Raw genomic sequence first — 26,213 nt, forward strand, 5'->3', positions numbered from 1 at the left:
TTATTTTATGATAAAACAAAGGTGGGACATCAACTGACTAGAGTGCTGACCACAGATATGTTTAAAGAAGGGATTCATGCAGCAAAGTCAACTGAAGCAGATGAAATCTTACTAAAAATTCTTTATCATTAAAAAACCCCAACCAACAGACTGAAAGCAACCACACACTAATAGGTGAAACCACCATGAACTCACAGGAAAAGAGGGAAGACCTAAAGCACTGCCTAAAAGCAAGCACAGAACCATAAAAAGGGAAGAGGATGATAACCACACAGGGAATTGGAGACCTGTCAGCCTAACTCAGAGCCCCAAAACAAACTGTGAATTAGTTATAAATATCTGAGACAGATGGCCCACATCAGCAAATCTACTTTTGTAAAGAACCAACCAAAACAAACCAGTCTGACCTAGCTTTCTGCCACAATATAGCACATTTACTGGAAAAGGGCAGCACATATATCCTGTATTCTTTGGGAGGGAAGGTGCTTGAATGTGTGCTCAGGGGTGTAGGGCTAGTGAGCCTGCTAGTGAGCCTGAGGCTCACCTCCTTGCAATGCTTTGTGTGAGCAGAAAAAAACACTGAGCTGAGAGAGTTTAGGAGTATTTCATCACATGCAAAATCATCCAAAATCAATGCCATGAGCTCACTGATCCAAAGTGCTGCTGCAGAGGCAGCAAAAAGGAAATGTTTCCACATGCAGCTTCACCCACCATCTTATTTGAGACCCAGCAGGCTGATCCCAGGTGCACAGCACTGCTCAGCCAGTGCAAGCCCACATTCCTCTCTGCTGTGCTGGCTCTTAGGTGGAGATAGTCACACCCCACAGTAATAGCAAGGTGAACAATTGAATATTCAGCCTCCACTGAGGAGGTGGCTCCTAACAGGCTCTCCAGAGCTCTTCTGTCAGAGCCATCAACCTCATACTGTTAAGTGTTGTCTGACACACAGACATGCCTTAGCCCAGGAGATAATCCTACAAAGTAAAAAGCTAGCAGTTGTTCAACATGTCTGAAAGACTTGCAAAGGCGATTTAGGCTAATCCAACTAAATTAGGAACCCTCTGAAGCTGTCAGCTGCCTTCACTGGACAGTCAAAAAGAACCAGGTAAACAGGATGGAGATATGCTGTGATGGAACCTGCTGCCACCACCAAGAGCTGCATTACATCTCTTACAATTCCTTCCAGCCTTGTGCATTTGGCGTTCTTTGATCTGCTCACTGAGGACAACGGGCAGCCCAGGACTCTGGCTGTTCACTGCCTGCAGGAAATGAAGCTGAGCTGCAGGAGCTGTCTGTGGCTGCACTCTGAAGGCCCTGGCCCTCAAGGTACACTCAGCTAAATGACATTTTGGACTGGGGTTCACATTTGAAGCCTACTGGTTCAGCAGTCTGCTCTCTGTGAAGAAAGAACAGAATAATGTCCCATTTCCTGAAAAAGACAAATTTCAATGCTCACTTTATCTCAAACTGACCTAAGACCATGCTTCATCTGCTGTGGTACTTTTTGATAGCCTCTCTTATCTCTTCTAGTGAAATGGAAAGTTTAATGAGTTCTAAAACCCCCAGAATATATGAGATTGTTTACACACAAGAAACGATCTGTGGCCCAGAAATGAAGCAGCAGTAATAGAACAGATCTGCAGGGCACCTCCCCTGCTGTGCAAAAAGGGAGTAGACACACATTGAACACTTTTAATGGAAGCCAAGGGCCTGGTTTTCCAGGAGCACATACCCTTTTCAACTTTCATCTGCCAGTTTCAGGGACAGGAATTCACACAAAAAGTACACCGAGCACTGTCGGTCTTTCTGCAGTGAAAGAGCTTCAGAGCTTCTGTTTGGTTTTCTAGATGATCCTGTTATCCATTCTTTTCATGTTTGAACACATTTCCAAGGGTGCAACTCAAAACACTGCAAGGTACCAACAGTGCAAGACAACATATAACAACCAAAAAACCCTCACTTTGAAGAGAGATCAGTGTTGTTACCGTTCCTTCTATTCAAGCAATTCCTTTATCCTCCCTACAAGGCACTTCTGTTAGAAAGAGCCTGCAGATTTTTAATTGCTCCCCATTCTCATTCATAGGCAATGCCTTCCTCATAACAGTTCTGATTTCCAGAGTTTATTCAGTTTATCCAGTTGCAAGTATCATTAAACCATATTTTATTATCTGCTCTTAATTTTTTGATTTATTGGCATCAACACTGTAAGAGTTAACAAGGTCAGAAGTTTTCTGTGAGGAAAAGAATTGCCTGAAACTGTTTTCTTCCATCAGGTTTCATACTCAAAGGCCTGACTCCCAGCTAGGACAGGTCAGCAGTCAGCACAGCTCTATCAAAATTTCAGGAAATGCCACCAGTTCACAGGAATTAAAGATCCATCCTGGACACTTGTATCAGGAAAACACAAATGAGTTACTATTTTCTCCATAGTGATGAAAATATGCTTGAGAAGTATCTTTGCTTTCTTTTGCTGAGAATCTACATGTTCCTAAAAAAATCCTCAAGCATTTCTTCTGTTACTGTCACACGTGGTCCTGAGCCCACAAAGTCAACTGGAGCCTCACCACTGACCACCACTTCCAACCACAGCACCACACTCAGCCCTGCCCATCACAGCTTTTCAAGAGAAGTACTAAATGAACAGTCTCCCTTCTCCTTCACAGGCTCTACTATTTTCATGTCCAAACACCTCCTAGCCTATAATCTTCACCTTCCCAATTCCAGCACTTTACAGCAAAGTTTTCATTATCCCAGTACAGAAGGGTCACTGAGGCACAGAGAAATCAAGTTATTTATTTCAAGTTCCCTATAAAATCTTTGGGAGCATGTACAGATCTCAAGTCAGATGACATCCATCACAGTCTCAGCTGATGCTATGAGCTCTCATTAATCAACTTTGAAAAGTCTAGGAGCAGCACTATTAAGGTTTAATAGTTTAAAAACCCCTCTTTCAATACCATCATAGGCAGCTTCCTTTCAACAAACAGCAAATCAAAGACTAAAATGCAAAGCTTCAATAATACAGAGAAGAGTGACACTTCTAAAAATCAAGTTCAATTTAAGGCATTCATATCAGAAATCAATGAGAGTTCTGGAGTTTCTACATGTCATATGCAATCACATGAAGGATTACTTTGGGGAAACTTATTTTAATTAGATAATGAATCAATTCAATTTGTGGGAATCTAGGGTTTTAACACTCAAATAGGGTGATATATGAATCTCAAATAAAGTAAAAAGATTCTGCCACACCAGAAAAGAAAAAGTTAAAGAATTCACTTTTCTGAGCAGTTTAAACTCCAATTTCCTGATGCACAATTTAGACAAATGTTTCATTCCAAGCCTCTAGCCAGGTTCTGGTAACCAATCCCCTTCTCCATGCCCAAATTACTCACACAGGGCCAGAGCACAGTGCTGACGACTCCACAGTGACCCCAAGCAGCTTCCACTGGTTACCTACATGTAAAGTTACTCAGACTTCAAAGGACTTTTTCCACCTCTACAGTGGAAGTGCCCACCCATTCACTGCAGGGCTTGGAAATATGAATTCCTACACAAGATAATATAAGAATGACTGATACAGAAGAGCAGTCTCACAAAGTTTGCAGAAAACAAAGATTTAAGATGTGTTCTGAAAATCCAGGAGAAAGGCAGAAGCAGTGAGTGGCTGTTCCCAAATGGAGGAACATGAGCTTAATGAGGCAGGAGTGCTGCAGAAACAAGTAATAATGTGATCCCATAATTAAAGACTGCTTTGTAATACGTATGCAGAAGGCTGCCACAAAGGCTGCACAAACACCCCTTTTTCCTGTGTTTCCTGAAATGAGCCATTTGACTCAGCAATGTGAAAAGGTTCCTTGAACAGCCTTTTTTGGTCTGTGATACATCATCTGATGTGACTGAGGTCGAGTGCATTAAGAATCTGTGTAACATTTTGTGCTGCAGCGTGACAAAAGAGGCACTGTCTGAGCTGCAGGGGCTGACCAGCACTCAATCCATTTCTGCAGCCACACTGTAAACACATGTGGAAGTGTACAGAACTTAGAATTCATTTTAAAACTTTTTAAGTAAAGGGGGTGTTTAAATTCTGAATAAAATACATAAATACAAAGTCCTTGGTGGCCTCCTAGACCATATATGAGAATGGCATCACAAAAACAGCACATTATTGACACTACCCACTCAAAAGGTTAATAAGGGAAGGCAAGGACACACAGTAGGGCTTTCTGTGTGCCTTACCAGAGAGGCCTGCATTACAAGTAACAACTTCAAACTCATTCAAATCTGGTTACAAACCCCATTTTTTACAGATTTATTAGCTTTTAATTAGTAGGCAGAAGCATCACTAGTTCTAAATCATCCTTCCTTCAGAAGTGACATTATCTGTATTGTATTTGTAATACAGTGAAGGAAGAATGCACTTTTTCTTTTATTAAAAGGGCTGACACTCAGTAACACAATTAATGAGTAGTTTTGAATGCTATCTTCTTTTGAAACCCTCTATTCAAGATTGGAACACTGTAATTATAGGTGCTGAACAAAGAGCTTGTCTAGGTACATTTCAAAATGCTACATATACAATTCATATTAAACTTTTTTTTCAAAACTGAGATTTTCAAGCATTTAAGGAGCTTTCAAAATGCGGTGTTTGATTTCATAGGGATTGATCACTCAAAGCAGATACTCAGAAAACTGCAACTATTCTATGAGCAAAAAAGGAAACTGAGCTCTGGCACAGCAAGCTGTGAATCATGAAAATAGTCCCTCCACCACTTAAACAGCCCTGCTGACCTCTGTGGCTCTTATCACATAACCACACGTAAAATTAAGACATACCAAGCACAGGGCTGAAGGGACCCCATGCAGCATTTCCACCAACACTTTTTGGTTCTGGAATAATCTCTTTGACAGCCTTTTTTTTTTTCCCCCAAAAGATACAAGGAAAGCACTTGTGAGCAGGCAAGTACAGCTGCAGCATTAAATAAATTAGAATACACTTGTCAAAATTCTAGACAACACATTGGTTTAAGATGGGGAAGGTGCAATGTTAACCTAACCACACAGGCAGAGAGACCCTTTGAAGTCATTATATTCAGGATCCACATAAAGGAGAGCAGACTGGTTATAAGCTGCACAAATTCAGGTTCTCAGTATTTGGGTGTGCGTCGATAGATGTGCTTGCATTTATTTTTATATATATGCACACATACACTGAGTAAATGTGTAAACTATTTTTTTTAAGAAGATAAGAATGGAAAGCGGGTGGAAAATGAAAGTTAACCAGGACACAATCATCTAAAGAGCAAACATATTAAAAATTAAACATCCTATTCAATTATAGTAGGTTTTAAAATTATTTTCTGAACACTGGTTTCTACAAGCACAAGACTGCCACTGCATGAGAATTAGCCCTTCCACTCTGAGATGAAACCAAGAGCATCACTGATTTGAGCCTTCTGCTGAGTCAATTGATACAGGAAAGGCATGCAGCCACAGATTTCTCTTTTTTTTTAATCCTGTAGCATAGTAACTCTGACACCAGGTCCCTCTGCAGTGGCTGAAGTGCACCCTATCTCAGGAAAAAGCCTTGTGCTGGCTGCCAACGACTAAATCAGGCTAATCAGCAGTGTGCCGATGCATGCTGATGTTGACACTTCAAGGATCACAAAATATTCAGTTCTACTCTATTAATCCTTTAATGCTGGTTCCCATCAATCAAAAAGCCCACTCTAATTACAGGTTTCAAAAAGCACCAGCAAGATCATTAACAGAGCAATGCAGAGGACAGCACAACAAGAAAAGGCCTTCAGATGCCAAATCCTTTCTCTGCAAAGCCTAGTGTCTGCAGTTTCCTCAGAAGCATCAACGTCAAACCACAGGCAGGACTACCTGCAGGTGCTTCACAGAGTGTGGTAAGCCAGCAAGCTCTAAGAGCACAGCACAAGCATCAATCACATCCTAGGTGCTGCACCAGCCCCTAAAGTTAGGTACACACACCTCACACTGCAAGGGCTGGAAACTCCTGCTGGTTATCTGGACACTTGCACCAAGGGCACAGCTCTGCTGCTCAGGCTGTCTCCAGCTGCTCACTCTGCTGAATAGAGCCCAGAAATCATGGAAGCTGCAGAAAACCTGACTTAATGACTGCAGTCTCACTGCCCCCTTCTACACCTGAAGCTAATCTTTCTCTGCTGGATACAGTGAGCTTGCAGTTCTTCACAGAAGAATTCACTCTTCTTATTGCTAAGTCACATCATCCAATTTTCAGTTTCTCTCTGAAAGCACGGTACTGGCTTTATGCTTTACACTTTCCCTCCCTTTCACCACTCTCAATTTACTGTGCAGCCTTTTGCAATCTCTCAGCAGACAAATCAATTCCTGCTATCATCCTTTCACCAGTCTTCTTGAGTACCATTAGTGAGACATACAGTGGTTTTGGTGAGCTGGACACTTTTGGTAAAAACTAATTGAGGCAGACACTCTTTAAGACATGCAGTCAAGAACCTACAGAGTGACAAATTGTTTGAAAACTAAACACAGCAAATAAATACAGGCTCTTCTGTCCAAGTGTTAGGATTTTTCCCACTTGCTACCTTCATGTGTTAAGTGTGAGATCTTACCCAGACACACAGACCCCAGGAATACTGTAGAATTAATGGCCCCTACATAAAAACATAGAATACATCAGGAAGCACATGTGCTGTCAGCTAACCTTGATATGGGTGGTTACTCCACCTTATGTCAGTGCTTAAATCAGCTGTCTTTGGCTAGGATAGTCAGTGCTCAAATAGCTGTCATCATCCACCTGGACAAACTACACTATTCCAAGACTTCTCCCTAAACATTCCCTTCTCAGCAGATTGCTCTGCCCATTTTCCTCTCATTTCCCACTATCTTCCTGCAATCCTCAAGTACCTTTCCTCTACACCACTTATATATTAGCAGTGCACTGGTACAAGGCCAGCTAATTTTTGTCCTTGTCAGCACTTGTTTCCTAGTGCTTCCAGAAATCCTGAAGCAGATGTAAGCCAGGTGCTGTAACAGTTGAGGGGAAATATCACCACTATCCAACAGATAAGGCACAAGAACTCCATAATTTCTCTCCTATGTCCCAATGTCTCATCTCAGCTTTCCACCTTACAAAGCTCAAGGTATAAGCAGTGATAGTTCAATACAAAAATTGCTTTCCCCATCAGCTGACTGCAACCAAGTCCTGCCATCCATGGTCCTCAGGCAGACATGGGATGTGCACACCAGAGAGGCAAAATGTCTGTCTGTGCTAAAGCCCTACATGGCTATAAATACCTCAGAGAGGACTCTTCTGTACTTGGCCACGGAAGAAAGGACATTTAAAAGAGCAAATGACTGTGCAGCAATTGGCAAAAATCACTCAAGTCAAATGCACTCAGAGTTACAAACAAGGGTACATTGAGTTGATGATGTCTTTAGGGCTAGAACCTCCTTGGCAATGCCCCTAGCTCAAAGGCAAATATGCCAGCAATAATGGTAACTGAACCAAAGAACTGGATAATTCTGCCCTAAGGAGAGAACATCTGGTCAAGTCTGATTCAAAATCTGGAATACCCTTAGTAAGAGAAAGCTTCAGCACCTACAGTTACCTGCAGGTCCCTTGAGTACTGAGGACAGATCCTGTTAACACAGGGGAATTACTTTGCCAAGGCACAGAGAGGAGGCCACCACAACAGCAAGGCAGGTGTGACACGGCTGCAGCAGAACTGAGTGGAGCTGCAGGCAAGCACAACCATCAGATGTTCAGCACACCTGAGCTGGTTGTGTGGCCACAGCCTGTGTGCTTTCTGTCACTCCCATCTGCTCAGGAAGTACTTGCCTTAAGGCAAGGCACAGAACCAAAGCACAGCTTCCCACTCGGGACCATAAATAAAACACCAACCAAGGTAAATGAGACGAGCAAAGAGAACGCACCCCATCATCCCCATCAGGGAATTGTCCTTTTTTGTACTTGTCCTTTTCTTAAAGGATAAGAGATGGGTAAATAAAACCTCAGTGGTTGCTCAGGGTTTTCTTCACTTCCATGTTTTATCTTTACAAGGAAACCATTCATATCATCTTACACAGTGTTAACTCGAATTATATCAATTGACAGCTTTGCTTTCACCATTCACACCTGTCCAGGACACCAGTTCTGGTCACCAACCATCACTTAAAATACTCACCCACATACTCTATCCCTATCTCAGAAATCATGTGAATTATTCAGTAAGCTGCTACAACAAGGATTTCTTTAGAAAAGACCTGCTTTACTTGGCATATAGGGAATACATTAAAGGATTTATTTTCCTGTCAGATTAGAAAATAAATTGATACAATTACACTCGCTCTCCAATATAACGGTTGAGGTTACACCAATTTTTTAGACTTCTTAGCTTTAGGGGAGGAATTGCTGAAAACATGTACAGATCACAGAATACAAATTCCTAATCACCTCCTCCCCAAAAAAGTACATCTTCTAATATTCTGTGCCTTTTGAAGATGGTAACAGGACTAGAGAGACATAAAATATGACCCAGAACTGGGTCTTGTAGACCATATTCTTTCATCAAGCAAAATAGAAGCAATTTCTGCCACCGAGAAGGAAAAAAAGCTCAGATGTGCTGCTAAATTGTGTGAAGGATTTTTACCTTGCATGCAGCAAGTTTGGATGAGCCACTGAGGAGTTACCATGCACACGCAGAGATAAAGATAGATACTACATATATAAATATTATAGAAGAACCACAAGATATCCTTTCTGCTGCTCCCTTCCCAAATGCCTGGGAAATCCTTGTGGATTTTACAAGAGCAGAGACCACAGCTGTCCAGTTAAACACACAGCAGCAACTTTCACCTGCACAAAGCACCCAGGAAGGCAGCTCTCTCTTGGAGCAATAGCCTCTGAAGGAAAATAAAAGTGAAAAAGCCTTTGTGGCCTGGCTAATCCTGTTATCAAATAAACTTTTAACAGCAATCTGGTGGTATGTAAGGCTGTAACAAATCACTCTGTGGAAAAATTTAAGTTAAATCTGTTATTCTTCAGCCATTTTGTGGATAATTCTGTTCTTTTCTCCACCTTGCAAGAATAAGTTTTCAGTTTTTCTTTATAATACTTCACTAATTTTAAAGCAGCAATCTTCCAATTTAAAAGATGTTGCACTGGTGATATTTATCTTACAATGGCATTTAACACAACAAAAATGTCATTGGATTTCATTCTCTCATTGCAAATACCTCACCATAAGTTTCCAGAGCCTTATCCTTCTACAAAAGTACAAGTTCCACACCAAGGAATCAGACTGTCGCATTACTTAATTTTGCAGGAAAGCACACACATTTGAATTATGCTTTACACTGGGAGGAAGAGGAGCCTATAAATTCTATATGTAATTTCCAAAAGACAAATTATATTCACCATTAAACATTTAGACAACGGCTAAGGAACAATAATCAGAATAACTACAGCTGATCACTCAAACTGCATGTTACAAGGGGAAATAAATGTTTTCATATTAGGGTCTCTTTGACAGTAACATGACCTTCAATGTTGTTTTCCAGCAAAAAAGGAATAATTCTGTTTATTATTATTTTAAAAACAACATCAGTGCTTGCAAGTATCCTTTTGACAAAATGCACAATACACTCATTTTGTAGATGCCATGGGAAAAACAAAAATCAATATCTCAGTATTTTCCTGCTGTAATGGAGAAGGCTAATTAATAGAGCTGCCTTGATAGCTGTCATAAAAAATATTACCTCTTCTGTGTTGTCCAGAATAGGCTTATTGTGCATTTACATATTTAAAACTTTTAGGCAAATACAAGAGGATGAATTTTTTGGTAAATCTAATTTTAACATGATTAATGAAACAATCATGGGAACATACTCTTTTTCAATTATGTCTTGCCTGCAGATTAAAACAGGTAAAGTCTTGGGAAAATGTATGAGATAAAAACAGCAAAAAGCTTTCCATTTTGAGTCAAGTCTCCTTTATCCTTCAGGATCACTTGATTTCCTTTGATCACACACAGAAACATTTGGAATTTCAAACTGCAAACAGTGTGCAAGCAGTTCGGGAGAAACAAAGAAAAATAAATTTAAAATATTTCTTCTAAATTCCAGTAGTGAAAGCTTTCCATCATTTTGAATGTTTGCTTCTATTATACAAGCCATCCTCATTATGGTACATAAAATTAAAATTAGTTTCTGCAACAATGCTATATGGTAACACTTAATGAAGATATTCACTAATACCTGCTGCTGTAGAAAAAAGAACTCATATTACAAAATAAATAATAAAATACTACTTCTGAAATTTGTCCACTGGACACAAATATTTTCGATTCTTCTCTAAATTATCTCCTGTGATAACATGACAACATTCCCCATCATTTCAGTTTTGTGCAGATCAGATGTAGATTTCTGTTTTCTAGTTTATATTCCATTCCTGGCAATTACTCCACAGATCTCAATTTTCCCTAATGGAAATCTCTCTCTTTCTTCTCTTAAACATATCACAATATTAAAAGGAGATTAATATCTCCATGTTCAATACATCACAAGAGTTTCCTTTGCAAACAGCAGCCTTCTGGGGAAAGGCATTTTATTCACTCCTTCTGTTCTTTTCACTTTGTTTTGACGCCACTGAATTCACCACAAAGAGATGTTTCACAACTGTCATGCCCTCTATCCCAAAGGAATGTTTTGAAACTATAAAAGATGTCAGTACTTTGGTTGGGATTTTTTTCCCCTATGAGAATTTTCAGTATATTATACAGCAGCATAATAGAAAGGAAAATATCTCCATGCAGTACAATGGCAGGGTGGCAGGGATGGTCACAATGACTCCTCAACCTTCTTTTTCATGGCATCTCTACCAGGCTGGCAAGAGGTGAGGACACAGCAGGGCACTCCACCCTCACAGTGCAGCAGAAAGAACCAGATATTCCTCAAAGCAGGCACTGAAGAGCTGGGAACCTGACCACATTTTTCCTTCCCATTCTCAAATGAGAAGCAATATAAGGAAAGATAAGACATCTCTTAGAAGTGTATTTATCTTATACTTTATACATTTAAGTGATAACTTCTTTTATGTTCTGTGCTTTTCTGCAACACCCAGGGGTTTTGCCTCTATGATATGCTTGGGACTTGATCCTTCCATCATTTTCCATCAACACAGCCACTCAGCCATTCAGGCAGCCACAATATGTTACAGCATGCTCATTTCCACCTATCACCAAAATGATACTTCAAAAGGACACAGTTAAAATATTTCAAAGGAACAACAGATGCCTGAAAAGATAAAATAAACAGAAGTAGCGGCAGAATGCCACACCACCATTCCACCTCAAGGCCTTGGTGAGAAGAGCATTGTGTACTGCAAATGCCCTGGTTTTCAGCCACTCTTTACACCTTCAAATGGTCTTCCCAGCACATTACTCTTTAAGAAGTTGGATTTCAGTTTAGGTGTTATTTCAGAGAAATAATACAATGTACCAGTACAGACTGTTTCTCAGTTCCCAAAAATGACTGACATTGACGTTTGCCTGGCCTTCTCCCCATACGTGCAGCATACACCTCCAAAACTAACAGAAAAAATTTAAAAAAAATTAAAAAAAAAAAAAAACCAAACCAGAGCACAGCTACTGGAACATAATCTACATTGACACCCATATGACCTCAAAAGTTGGGTCTGGAACACAATCAAAATAATTTCCCAACTTTCACAGACCTTCCCACAGCTGCCCCCAGTTACCTCACTGCCACCAAGTCACTCTGGCAGCACAATACACCAGAATAGAGGCCTGTGTGACAGAATGCAGCGTGGCTGCTCTGATCACAGGGACCAGAAACACATCTGACACCCCAGCAGCTCTACAGCTGCAACAGTGCAATGTTTGTTCACAACCTAATTGTCTTCACTTCATTTACATGCCCACTTCTTGGACTTGGACAACATTGGGGATCTTTGCACCACAGAGCAAAGCAGGTACATACAATCACCCACGTGGAGTTTATTTACAAAACAAGGACACTAAACCTGTCTTTCAAGCACCCAGGTGTAATTTAGTGTCCTATTTCTCCAGACTCCAAGACTTCTTTCACAGAACTTCAGTCAGTCAAAAAATACAGTTCTCTCTCTTAAAGCACACAGACCATCAAATAGCATGTGTTCTTGTTCTACTTAACTTGCAAAATCCCAAATCCAGTGTTACAACTGATTTTAAATGCATCTGCCATCCAGTGGGCAACATCTGCTGCATACTGTGGAGCTCTGCCTTCCACTGTGCAGGAAAGGAGCCTGTCACTGCTGATGCCAGCTTTGGAACTGGGCTGGTTTTTGATTAGAAGGTGCTCTTGGCCAGCACACACCCATGTGGCACGTGCACAAGCAAAACTAGCTGTGGCAGTGCAAAGCAAAGCCCAGCAACAGCCCAGTCATGCACACAACTTTTCACCAGCTGGCCCTGAAAACCTGACTCCTTATCTAGCTCCCACTGGCACAAAAACAATGATAAGGGGATTAAATCCCAGATGTCTCACTGCCTTTTTCTCCTCACCCTTAAAATGTAACTATCAGACTGGCCTGATTTACATTTTTTTTAAAAAGCATCCTTGTTTGCCAGCATATACTGTGTCTGGTGATGTCAACAATTTCAGGCAAGTACGTGATGTAAAGATCACGAGGAACTCAATGCAGTGTCTGAAGGGGAAAGTGTTCCCCTTTCAAATGCAGATAAAATATCAATTGTTCTAGACTAAAAAATTTAATCAGACCCTGCAATAGGTTAAAAACATCATAACATCATAAATGTCCTCTTTGGACATTATAAAGTCCATCATAAAGTGTCCACAGCTGTCTGGCATATTTAGGCTGCTGTGCATCATTTATTACTCTTTGACCTCTCTTTTCAGGACCATCCAGCCATGTGCTGTGTTTCTCAGCCTGTGGAATGCCAGGACTATTCAACAGGATGGGACCAAAAAACCAACACTGTGGGAAGGAAGGGACTGGAATAGGGAGACATCATAACAAGAAAATCCAACCAAATAAACAAAATAGTCCAGAGAGGAAAGGGTGAAAAATTTCAATGCAGAAGGGAAACAGCTACTGCAGGTCCTCTGACAAGGAATGATTTCAGTAGAAAGATGCACCACAAGGGTTAATTTGAGAGAATGGCTATGGTACAGGGCAGCGAGCAGCTGGTAGGACATCATACCTCATTACCCACCAAGGCTAACACAAACACCTCACACCTGGTCCTCAGTCATTTGGGGCAGAGTTCACAGCGCTGCTATTAACACTGGAGCTGCTCCAGCCCACTCCTTGATCAGTACCATTAGCCAAAATTCCTCATTTCCAGCCCTTCTGACAGCAAGACCAGCTCAGGGGAGAATCCACCTTCTGCAGCCCTTGAAAGGGAAATGTCCTCCTTAAAGGGAAGGACAGGTGCAGGTTGGGGACAACAGAGCAGATACTTCACTGATGTGTGGGGACAGCAGGGCACAGCAGTGACTCTGGATGAATCAGAGTTCAGCTCTCCTCCATCCATGCCCAAGTCTGATGTCCAGAACAACATCTGGCCACACGTAATTATGCTGCCTTGCAGCACACACACACAGTTCCTGCTAAACAGTTTTGTAGCAAGGACACTTAGTTCCAGCATGCCTTAAGCCACAGGAAAACTTAAGTCCCAATTTCCACAATCACACTGAAACATTTCTCAGCCTTGCTGAAACTCCACAGACTCCATTTGACAATTCTCTGCACACACTAAGATTTCCACATGGAGCTAAACATCTTCCAGTTCAGTAAGAAAAACAGTACATAAATACATAGTCTGGGACATATCAGAACATACCCTGAATACTGATAAAATCTGGGGCTTGCTGCCCTCAGTGATGTTGCATCCTGAATTAGCTGCTGAAATCTAGACTGATTTTATTCTCTGCTCTTTTGGCTTACAGACAATTCTGACAGCCCCATTAATGTTGCCTTGTTTATCTCTTCCTCATGACTTCTCATCTGGACAAATACTTATTTTTGGTTCTTTTTAATTGTGTGTGCAGCTTTCATTACCACCACAAAGCACTTCAGAAGGATTAACAACAATTTCTGTACTCATTTGATAGACACTCACCTTTGTTCTCCACTCTGTTTAGAAATAAGGAAAAAAGTACTGATTAATGATCATCAGCTATCCATCAGGTTTCTCACAGGAATTGTATTATTGCCTCATTTACAGCAATATTTACACCCTTAAACCCAACGGGCTTCATGTATTATGGCTCCAAGAAGATCAGAACAACAATGGCCCCAAGAAAATTATCTATCACCTTAGACAATAAATCTCCTCACAAATTTGGGATTTATATTTGGTGCAGTTCTGTCAGTCCTAGTCAAGAACATCAACATCTAAAAATATGTTTATCAGCAGAATATATGTTTAGCTGTGCAGTCACACAGTTTATTTAAGGTATCAGTAACATTCTAAAGGACTGTAAATCTAAGCCATCAGTAGCTCTACAGGGTATTTTTGTAATAAACACTCTATATTTTCAGACTTTTACCCAGTATGGGGGAAGAAATTTGTCATTCAGTCAGCCCTAAATAATGATTTTTAAACATGTAAGCAGCATGTGTTCCTTTGTAGTGGGAGCAAGAATATACTAGGTATTTCAGCCTTTTAGAACATATTTAATTGTGCAAGCAAACACAAATCCTAAAGCAAATGAGCACTCATTGCTCATTATTTCCTGCACACGCCTCACCTGTTGTAGAAAGGCAGTGAAACAAAGCTACCACACCTGACTAAGCATTTAACAGCAGGAAAGAAATAGCAAACGAGAAACAGCAATACAGGAAATAAAGGATTATTTCACACAGATGCAATTAATTTAGTATCATGACATTAAAAAATTATGTTTTGTTTACCATTCACAGACCAATTTTACTGGCTGCAGTACACTGTTCTTTTTGTGCCTTAATATAGTAAATATCAATGGAAATAAAATTACCCTGTTAAGAAAAGCTTAGTGGTATGCAACAACTCACCAAGTATGAAAATATTTTTTTTTCATACTAGACATGACATGGAGCCCCAGATGAAATCAGGACCTCATCTGAATCATGGTGCATCAGAAATCCTGTAAGAACTTCTGAGGATTTTCTGATCTAAAGCCACCAAACACACCCCAGCTCTCCCAAGGGAGCAGCACAGCTCCCAGCTGCTCCTGCAGGGAGATGAAGGCTGAGATCCAGGCTCACAAGCACCTCCCAACCCTCCCACACAAACAATTCACACACCACAGCTGCTGGCTGGGGCAATGCCCAAATACATATCTGGGAAACTACAAGGTAGGTTGCTTTGATACTGACCAAAGCAATGTTAGCGGGATAAGAAAGAGACCACAGGGGAGAACTAATGAAACCTCTCTACCCAGACACAGATGTTTTCATTTTCTTGTCGGTTTGGCTGGCTTTGGTTTCTTTGTCTATGTGTGATCCATCTAGTAAATACAAATGCAAAAGACACATCCAGCTTTAATGTGTAGTAATAACACTGGGACAGCAGAAACAAACAAACATTTTACTCCCCAAAAATATACTATTACTGAGAAAGATAAAGTGGTACAGCCCCTGAGTTGTTAAACAATAAACTGCCTTTCAGGTAATGCTGCCTGTGAGACCCAGAAAACAAAGTTTACATCTGCTACTCCATCTCCCTTTCCCACTCACCAAGACAGATGGAAAGCAAATGTACCTAGAGCATTATCACTGTGACACTTCCCCAAGACAGAGAAGCAAGGAGATTTGTTCAGCAAATACATTATGGTAGATTATCTCACACTCCATTTTGCAGTGCATGTGAAGCTTTCAGCACCAGGGAAATTATACTGACTCATTTTGTCTGATCTGAACCTACCAGATAAAATTTCAGGGGTCAGAGAAATTCTGCTGTTAGAGTGATGGTCACACAAACCCATGTTCAAATGTTCCCATGCCATATTCATTTGCTAAGGGATACTGTGCAGGGCTCAGACCTGGCAGGGAGCCCAAGCACAGCAATGCACTGGAATGAAGAGATCACTGTGAAAGCAGTAAATCTCAATAAATAAAAAAAATCTGATATTAGCCACAAATAAAAGGTGCTGTTTATCTCAAACATATTTTAAGAGCTTCTGAAAGATGTTTCCAATTGTTAAAGAAAGATATTTTTCGTCTAAATATTTCTACAGCAGATTCCCAAGATGGTGTTGAGACACAAGCCAGAAGCTGGTATTGCTCCTGTTTTTCTCCCAGGTTCATTCACTTTTCACATCCTACCTCATAAAAGTCAGACTTAACCAGGCAGAAGACATGTAACCTTGGCACAAGTTATAAAAACAGCCAGCAGCTTGATCTTGGTAGAAACATTTGTTGCCCACAGACTAGCCAAAGGAGGAAAAAAGCAAGCTACAATTAGGACACATTGTGATGCTTAGACAGAATAGCTGCTGTGCAGAATCAGCTATTCTGGCCATGAATTGCCCATGGAGCATGTGGTGGTTCAGCAGGCAAATTGTTAAGTGTTGTAAACAAAACCACCCTCTTCCTATCTTTGCTCTGATTTTCTGATGACCCATTTGGGCTGCTGTGCCCCCTCTCTTGAGGAAAAGCTTACAGCTCTTTCTTTCCCCGGCACTTAAAAAAGACTCTTTGCCAGGCCAGGAACATCACATAGAGGGGTTCCTTTTAATAAGCAGCTAGGGTATACAAGTACAGGAGTGGAAAAAGCCTAGCCTGCTTCAGAAAGCTACTCTGCTAGTTTTGTACACCTGCTGATGTTTCTTTGCTGTTCCTCACAACTCCACCTCATCTGATGCCTTGAGAGACTGAACCTGGAGCAGAGAGACTAGACAGAGCTAAAGGAAATCAAGTAGGTATTTAGTGAAAGGCCTTAAAGGATACACCTTGGGCAGTACAAGAGCCTGGCCAGGGCTACACCCAAGATAGATCCAAAATGGTCACAAAATGCACAACCAGTCATGAGGTCTCACACAAGTTTTGGTCCATTTGCATATTGGAGTTAATTGTCCAGTTACAGTTTCAGGTTATGAAGTCCCATCTCCTTGTTTGCTCTTGGCCTGAAGCTTGTAATGGTGGTCCTTGGTCTTAAGCTAGAAAAGGATTGTGTTGTCTACTGGCACTTACTATGAAGCTCAGAGCTACACCCCTAGGCAGCACAGGATCTGAAAAATATGAAAGCTGAAACTTAAGGCATCATTTCTTCCCCTTTAGATGCTTGACAAGGCCTTTACCTATCAGGTCTCTATTCTAAATATCTACTAATAATAGGTATTTAATTACACAAAATTATTGTTAACAGCTTACAGCAAACCCTCCAAACCAGAATGGCAACAGAGCATGAGCCAGTATGGGAGGAGGACTTGCACACCTGCTTTACTGTACCTGTAACACTCAGTCAATACCAGAACTCAACCCATGAGTCACACAAGAGCTGACTACTCTCAAGCACATCTGATCCTCCTCCTCAGTTTCCATTTAAGAGGCCACAGCCTTCACACAGATCTAGAATCACAGAATGACACAGGCTGGATGGGCCTCCTGAGGTCTCTTGTCTCTGTACCTATCCCAAGCAGTTCACCCAGACTTCATCCAGCTGAGCTTCAAAATACCTCTGTGACTAAAGAGTGTACAACCCCTCAGTGTTTCTTGTTTCAGGGTTTGACCACTCTCATGATACAAAAGGGTGTTTTTAGACCTACCTGGAATATGCCCTGTTTCAACTTGCATCCTTTGCCCTGGCTCCTTCATCATTCACTTCAAGAAAAGTTTGGCAGCACCTGTTCTACACCCTCCTTACCCACAAGGTAGCAAAAGGCAGCACTGAAACTCCTGAATAACCTGCCCTCTTGCCAGGTAGAAGAAAAACATCTTCCTCTGTGTCTCTCCTCAAACCTCACTGTCCCCTTAATCACCTACTGGATTCATTACAGTACATATCAATGTTGGTTTTACACTGGCGAACCTCAAACTGACCACATGCCCTAGTCATACTTAGCTGTGATTCCAGAGCTCATCTGTCAGAAGGGTGGACTGTAGCATGTTTCAGCTAAAAACAATGCACCTGTGTGCAACTGAGACAGGAAAGCACTGCAATTCTGCAGAGTGGCACTCCCAAAACCACATATAAGACGCTTACCAAAAAGTCTGATTTACTTTGTCAAACCTTTGCTCTTAACTTACCTTGCAGTGAGACCTCTGTTCCCATTGTGAAGCATTTTGCAGATTCAATGCTTCACTTCTGTTTTGAGAGCAAGAAACACCCTGATGCAGTGTCTTACATCTGAACAAAAGTATTTCATGGATACAACTCCAGCTTAGAGCTACATCTTACTAGGAAATAGCACAGTAGCTCCCAATGACACATTCCACCACTGCTATGGAATTTCCCAGAAATGCAGTGGTAATGCAGAGTTCAGGTCTACCCACACTGCTTGCTGTGACAGACTACATTTCTCACACAAAAAGGAGTAAGCATTTGAACTCTCAGTGATGGCACTCCCTACCAAGAAGAAAACATAGTAAAACTTCACTAAGTGACTGAGAAAACTGAGCCTGAGCGAAAGGCAAAACCCTTACTAGCTTCTGAAAACAAACTTGAGTCTCTGTGCAGCAAAAGCATCTCAGGGGCTGGAGAGGTTGGTCTAGTGTCATGCAATCCTTTTAGTTATGTAACAGTCTGGAAAAGGAACACATTTTAGCTGTTTATGATCCCTCACTTGAAGTGACTGCAACCCTCTAAAAATAAAATATGTAACTAAGCAGTCAGAATATCTTTGAACAAATCACCGTCAACTTTTGGTCAGACAGTGAAACCTAAGAATTCCATCTGACTCTGCCAGCCTTTTCAGGACAAGCACTCAAACCTGCACACACAAACTATGCAGTTGCTGCCAGCAAGCATCTCATCCCTGCACAGGGGCAAGTCAATGCTAAACCTGCAGAGAAGGCCTAACAAGAGAGGGTACAAACTACAGGAAAAATTCCTAACCTGCCAGCAAGAAATTAAACATCTCATCCAGTTATGAATCACCACGGGTCTACTGTTGGGTCGACAGTGAAGGCACAACCAACACTGAAGAAGACTTCAAACTTCTGCAGTTCTTTACTGCTGTCCTTCAGCCCAGCCTTTTATCCCCTGCTGTTGCTGCCCTGCCCCTGTGTGCCCTCTGTTCCCTTTGGTGGTTGGTCAGTGCCCCTGGGCACTCCATGGCTCGTTCCCTTCAACAGCATTCACCTGTCCTGCACAGCTGTGCCCGCTGGGGATGAGCCCCACTCCCAATCACCACAAACTCTGTGCCTAAAACAGCAAAGAATGCCCTTGATTGGCACATGGCCCATGAAATCGTAGCAAAGCCCTGAAAATATTCTGTCTACGAAACAGAGGAACACATCTTCCTCCAGCTACAAGTTGGATCAAATAATTTTGTTTTCAATTCACTCACTCATCACCACCAGTTTTCCCAAGTCTTTTGATCTCTGTTCCCAAGATGTCACAAAACTGAAAAGGGACAAAGCATCAGCTAGGTGCCCACTTGCAGGTGCTGCTGGTGCCTCTGACCACAAGCACTTCCAAAGGCTCAAAGGCAAACACTTGCTCTAAACAGAGAGCTGGTTTTAAACTGCAAGGAAAAGTTTAAAATAAAAAAAACCACCAAGCTGGCCTTCCCATGCTGCCCACAAAGAAAATGCATTGGTAGCTCTCCAGTTACTACTCCCCAGTCACCATGAACACACCATGACCTTCTGGGGCTGCCTCCCCACGAGCTGTCAATCCAGCTGCTCACAGGAATGTGTTGAACACAGCTAAGTTAGCCCAGTTACTCAGTTGAGCAAACTGGGGGAGAGAGCCTGCAGCACAGCTGTCTCAGCCAGGAATGGGCACCAGTGGCTGAGGCAGTAACCTCTGCCACAAGCACATGCCACAAGAAGAGAACAAACAAAAATTATTATTTTTGGAGGTCCCACAGCACTGCCTATCTGAGCTGTCTTTACCCAGGTCTCACTCACTGTGCTGCTTCACCCAACCCTTATGCACAGCCTACATGAAATTCCGTGATGGTGCAATCCAGCTGCTGACAGACAGAAAGGCAGATCCCAAGATCCATTATCCATGCAGCTGACCTCTTCAGTGGCAGCATCAGCAAAGATGCCACGGTCTGAATGGTGACACACCTCAAATGGAAACAGATGCTCACCTTCCAGGAACTGAATAATGAATAATACAAACAATAATGAATAATGCAAACAAGGATTCACAACTGATTTATTACAAAAAAAGCAAAACAAACTCAAGATCTGTTATTTAGAGATGATTGTTTCAGCAGCTGCACCCCAAAGTACCAGGCTGGAGTCTCCAGCTCAGCCTCTGCACAGGGCAGTATCTCAAATGTTGCACTCAAGCTGCATGTTTCCCATTCCTGTTTCTCTGTGCTTCCAGAACTATTCATCCAGCTTCCAGAACAGTGAAAAAATTCGTTTTCAAAACAGAAACATGTAAATGGAACTCTTCATATTAAATTCCTATTTGCTTTCCCTTCAGGAAACTCTGCACTCAGCATGCCAGACACTATTGCTAATTTACCAAACAAATTCACTCAAAGAGAGAATTATTGCAAAGCAGACTGGAATGACTTCCTGAAAATCACTGGGTTTTGTGCAAAGCATTGGTTCCCCTCAAGGCACAGGGAGAAGGGGGAATGGAGCAGGCAGAGCCACAGTGGAGTCACAGCTTCCCAGAGCAATCCACTCCTTTTCAAAGCGCTCCAGTGGAACCAGAATGGAACCAGAATTTTTGTTCCACTTTCCAGAGCACAGGATCAGGATCTGTATCCATAAACATGCATCCACATGGCACTGTCACAGCATGAGGATGAAGCTAGCCCTCACTAACCGCCATGGCATGCAAGGACAACTTGAAACACACCTGTGTCTCTGGAGGGGCAGACAGATGTGTGCCAGGACTTACCAACACCACCCAGGAACCTCACTTCCCAGCACTTCCAGCAGAGCTAGAATTTGGAGACATGCAGATTGTTTCAACATGATAGCTAAGCATGCTTTATTAAAAAAAACCAAAACAACAACAAAAAAACCACCAGGCATTTAAAACACCAAAACAGAATCTCTCCTTTTGAGATGGCAGCTCTCACCACAAAGATTCAACCCCAGATGACAGACTGCTAGGAATTTTTCTATCTGATATAATCTAAATATAACTATTTGGTTTTGTTATGATATGGTTAAAAAAATATACTCAGGAGAGTATATCTGAAGCCAACTTTCAACTGGCAAATTTTTTCTTTTCTTTTTTTTATTGCCAAGTTATTATTATCCTGGAATCCATAGAGATACTAAAAGTCTTTACGATGGAAACACAGTCTTAACTACAGAAAAATAATATTCTGATATTTGAGCACACACTTTTTTTTTTGTTGACACCAGATGTTAAAGTAGCTGTAATTCCTGATTTCATAAGGTTGCATATCCTTCTTTATCAGAAGAATACTTGTCTCCAAGAACAAAACAAAAAGCTCATGTGTGAGCTGGTCTTCGCCACTAGAGCCACCTGATCCAGGAGATAAACCATGACTCTTCTGGTTTTAGACACTAAATCAACTTTTGTTAAAAAGATCTCCCTTCATTTAGAGCAGCAAGCCTATTGCTATAGAATGCTTTTTTTCATGGTGACGACAGGAGAGGTGAGCATTGGGGACGAAAAAAGAGAAGGAGTAATTGCAAGCTCATTAGATAACCTGAACATAATGTAAATATACTGCAGATAAATTCAGTGAGCATTAGGAAAAGTAAACTGAGTGACAAGTTTACCTCATGTTCTTTTCCTCTCAAAATAAAAACTTAACTATGACTACTAAAGCATTTTCCTTCATTCCATCTCATGAGTTGAAATAACAACACACTTTTTGAGGACAAACATCGTCCGTGTACTCAAGACCTGACAGCTTTTATCTTCTTTGGTCTTTCTTACACTGCATGGAGGGAATTAGGACATCAACACCAGGACCAAAGTCCTCTGGGAGAGTGGGAGGAGGAGAGCAGGTTCCTCAGCCAGGTGGCACCTGGGCAGCCTGGATGTCCACTCACACAGCTCCACGCAGTCACCCACCCAGACACTGAGCTGCTCAGAAGGAAACATTTCACTTGGATTATAGGAGGGAACACATTGCATGGGCAGCAGCCAGCCCCCATGAGCTGCACTTGATTTACTGGGCCTGGCACAAAAAAATCCAGGATTTGTGTGCATCCCAAATCCCACTGATTTCACTCCGATCTGAAAATATCAGCCTGATAGGTTTTGGCCCCTACATCCACACCTGCAAGCACACGGAAGGCAAGAAAACACAGAACAACCAAACATTTGTACTCATTTTCTTTGAGGATCTAGATTTTTCAGACTGGCAGGAAAGATCTCATGCTCTATACAACTATACAAACTGTAGTTGACACCACAGATCCAATGAACATGGAGATGTATCACTTTAAGATGTATCACAAAAAGAGTAGAAATTTTTGTTTTGAAAGACAAGTAAACAGTAACAAAAATATTATTTATAGAAGAAGATCAGAAGAGTTCACAGAAGAACAAAGAAGAGCATGATAGAAACTGGGAGCAAGCCACATTATTTATGAGGCACTGTGTCAACACAGTAGTTTTTCTCCACAGTGAGTGCTGAGGAGTTTGGGGCCCATCTGCCCCTGACAGAGGTTCAATGTAAATTCCTTACAGTACATCATATATATATATTTATCAGTATATCAGTACATCATAGAGAGCTGGCACAGAAATGCACAAAAGGAGCTTGCTACTCGGGGAAGGCAGCTCAGAGTCCCAGCTGTACCTCTGCTCCAATTAGCCGCTCCATGAACTTTTGTCACAAGAGAAGGCTTTCTGAAAAAAATAAATACATGCTCTGATTAAGTAAATTGTGAGGAGTTCATTTGCAATTCCACAGTCCCCAAGGGACTCAAGGACCAATCTCTCTGGTGTTTCATCTACAGTAATTTAATAACTTACAATGTAAGACCTGTGGCCTACAATGAAGATACCAGGACACATCCTGAGTTTATTATTCACTCACTGACAGAAAGGCACTACCAGGCCAATTTAGGCAAACAAGACCTAGCAGTCCCACTACTGATCCAGTGATTAGTACAACAGGCTGCTTTTGCTGCTGGGATCAAGAGCTCCACAGCTAACAGCTTCCACCAGCAAGCAGGTTCAGGTCAGGCTTGCAAGAAGACGGAAAACCAAGCATTTCTGCTATTCTAAACACTGTGCTCTGTTTGGGGCTAGATTTTTTAGTTTGTTGTCTTGCAGCATCTCCTTCCTTTGATTGCCTGGAACTGAGTTGGTCATTACTCTTTCATGTTGCCCCAGCCCTGCAGCATCTCAGAGCTCTGAACAGCAAAGCACTCTTTTAATGTAGAGTGCATTCAATAATAAGATTAATAAAAACTTCAGCATCTTGAGAGGGCCATCTTGCATCAGCCTAGCAAGAGGCCCAGAATGGAGAGCAAACAGTGCTATGAGAACAGGCAGTTCTAAGCCTCTTCTTCTACAAATCAAAGTGAACATCCACGAGAGAATCTCCACTTCCAGGCCACACTGCCAAATATTTTAAAAGTCACTGCCCTCTTTTAAAGAACTCAAAATTACCTGAACACTGGTCATTTACACATCTGTCATAATTTATCATCTACACATAGAATCTCTTGATAAAAAGTATCTTCTTCAGCTCTGGTTACATAAATAGAACATTATATTGGGCTGATCAATATGCTGCTGCAAAGCAAATGGTTTATGTAGGCTGGTGACAAGCATCCCTCACCACCTAAGGTGTAAACATAAGTGTGACAATTAATTTGTCTCCAACCACTGCAAGAAATAAGGTTTTATCAAGGAAGAAAGAGTCCCACAACTGCTAAGAACTTTTGAGATTTGTCTCTGTGGGACACTATAGATGTTTGTGTTAATTTTCAAGTTTTCCACCTAAATATCATCAAATATAAGGCAAAAAATATTTAGTTTACCGGTGAAAGGATGCAACTTCAAGGCTCTGATGCAGAATACCTGAGCTCTCTTTTCACAGCAACTGTGGGTATGAGTAATTCAGCTGGAAATTGTGAGAAAGTGATGAATGACTCGTAGAGTTCTCCAACTGGTTTTCTATGCATCTGCTCCAGTTGATAAACTACAACTTATGTAACTAGGACAAGGCAATTGAGCAATAAAGACAGCACAGGAAATGCCATTTCTGCCATTAACCAAAATACTCATGGCATTTACATTCTCAAAGAACCATTGGGAAAGTCTGTTCCTTTTTTTTTTCTTTCTTGAGAACACAAGTGTTTATAAAAATCAGTAACACCTCCTTTTTTTCTCCACCCACATGGACTTGGCAACACATCCCCATATTTTGTTATGTCAGCTTCAAAAAACCTGCATTGCATTGCTTCAAGGCCTCAAGAAAAGCAAAACAAATAAATTACACACTGATTTAAGATCTGCCTTTTCTCCTCTGTGTGCCCTGTGCTCAAAGAGAGACTTGGTTCCCCCATAAATCTGGCCCCAATTCAGCTGCTGATGGGAGCTGGCTTATGGGATTAATGTCCATGATTTGAACTAATGAACATTTATATGAACATTTATGAATCAGGAAGTCTGTACAGGCACCTGGACAGTGCATGGTGCTATCACCAGTGCCTCTGGGAGGAGTGTGAGGGCTTTAAGAACCTGCACCAAACAACACTCCTGAGATGAGAACCATGAAAGAAATAACAAAATCACCCAGACATCCCTGGAGGACAGAGGGGCCATGAAATGCTGTTTCTCCTAAAAGGCAGCAGTCCCCTGCCTGCCCAAAGAGAGACACAACCACCCACCTCAGACAGTAACTCAGAGTCCAGGACCACAGAACACAGGCAAAATGCTCATTTCAAGAATACCTTTCCTCTCTAGATCCCTTGGCATCAACATAGCTCTGCCTGCATATTTAGGAGCCAGTTTGAGAGCAGACTGAAACCTGTGGTTTTTATAACACACATAGAATTTTGAAGTTTGTACCCAGAGATCTTCTCCTAACGCAGGTTGTTCTGAGCAAAAGATGAGTTTTGCCCCAAAGGCTTGACAGCTCCAAGGACAGCAAGGTATGTACTATTCAAAGAGCAGGAAAGGGAATAACCACACCTGAGTGTTAATCCTGCAACAGTCTACAAGCACAGGCTCCTTGCTATCCCTAACGAACAGGCTGGCATTGATGCCACAAGATACCTGGTTTTTGCTAAAGGAGAACGACCTCAATCACAACTGGGAAAAAACACCCAAAATCAGATTTCATCTTTGACTGGAAAATGCCAAAATGAAAATTTGATACAGTAACTAAAATTATCTGACGTCCAGCATTTAGTAATTCAGGCACAGATTTCACTTATACTTAGAGAGTAAATCCTGATTGATGGTGTTAAAGCAGGTGACCTTTCACTGACACATCAAGATTTATAATGCATGTGGTTTAGTGCAAAATAACTCTCATAAAAAGACTTCCAGAGATTACAGTCCAGGCTCAACTGTTGAACTATCAAGTCTGTAGAACACCATATAAAGAAAGAGTGAACAGAAATGTCATTTTCCTTTGAAGCACTGCACTTTCAGACCAAGCACAAACTAATCTCTCTCTTTCTGCTGCTTCAATGAGTACACAACAAAACCCACATGAATGCTCACCTGCAAGTATATTCACATACCTGCGTTTTTAGATTAATTTGCCAGCTTATATTCATGGTCTAAACAGGTAGGAAGTCTCCCTCATCCTGCCCAATAGTCACCATATAAATTACACATGAAAATGTACAAGTGACACTGAAGGATCTGCACTTTCTCCCTTTACAAAAAGATCTACAGCTGGCAGGCCATTAATTTTGTTACACATTGTCTTTGCTCTGCAGGAATCCCTTCATAAATCCCAATACATCAGTAATTATGCCGTAATTTTTAGCAAGGTTTCTATGCTGCTCATGTGTAGGACAGTCTAGAAAATTTTGGAAAAATCAGTAACAATCTTATCCAAGTTACTACTGTCCCTCCCACAAGCTTTGTAGTGAATAAATGAAAGCA

At 41.4% G+C, this 26,213-nt stretch overlaps 1 protein-coding gene across 35 annotated transcripts in view; it reads right to left on the reverse strand.

Moving 5' to 3' along the window:
* Positions 1-26,213, reverse strand: part of MAP2 (microtubule associated protein 2) — a 223,801-nt gene that overhangs the window by 179,455 nt on the left and 18,133 nt on the right. Inside the window, exon 1 of one of the 35 annotated variants that reach the window (XM_064717847.1) lies at positions 15,068-15,216. The exons of the other annotated variants lie outside the window; for them this stretch is intronic. The gene's annotated coding sequence lies outside the window, so the exon portion shown is untranslated. Of the gene's footprint in view, positions 1-15,067; positions 15,217-26,213 lie in introns of those variants that run through there. 35 annotated transcript variants of the gene reach the window in all.

Source organism: Zonotrichia leucophrys, chromosome 7 (assembly GCF_028769735.1).
Source record: "Zonotrichia leucophrys gambelii isolate GWCS_2022_RI chromosome 7, RI_Zleu_2.0, whole genome shotgun sequence".
Classification (NCBI taxonomy): Eukaryota; Metazoa; Chordata; class Aves; order Passeriformes; family Passerellidae; genus Zonotrichia; species Zonotrichia leucophrys.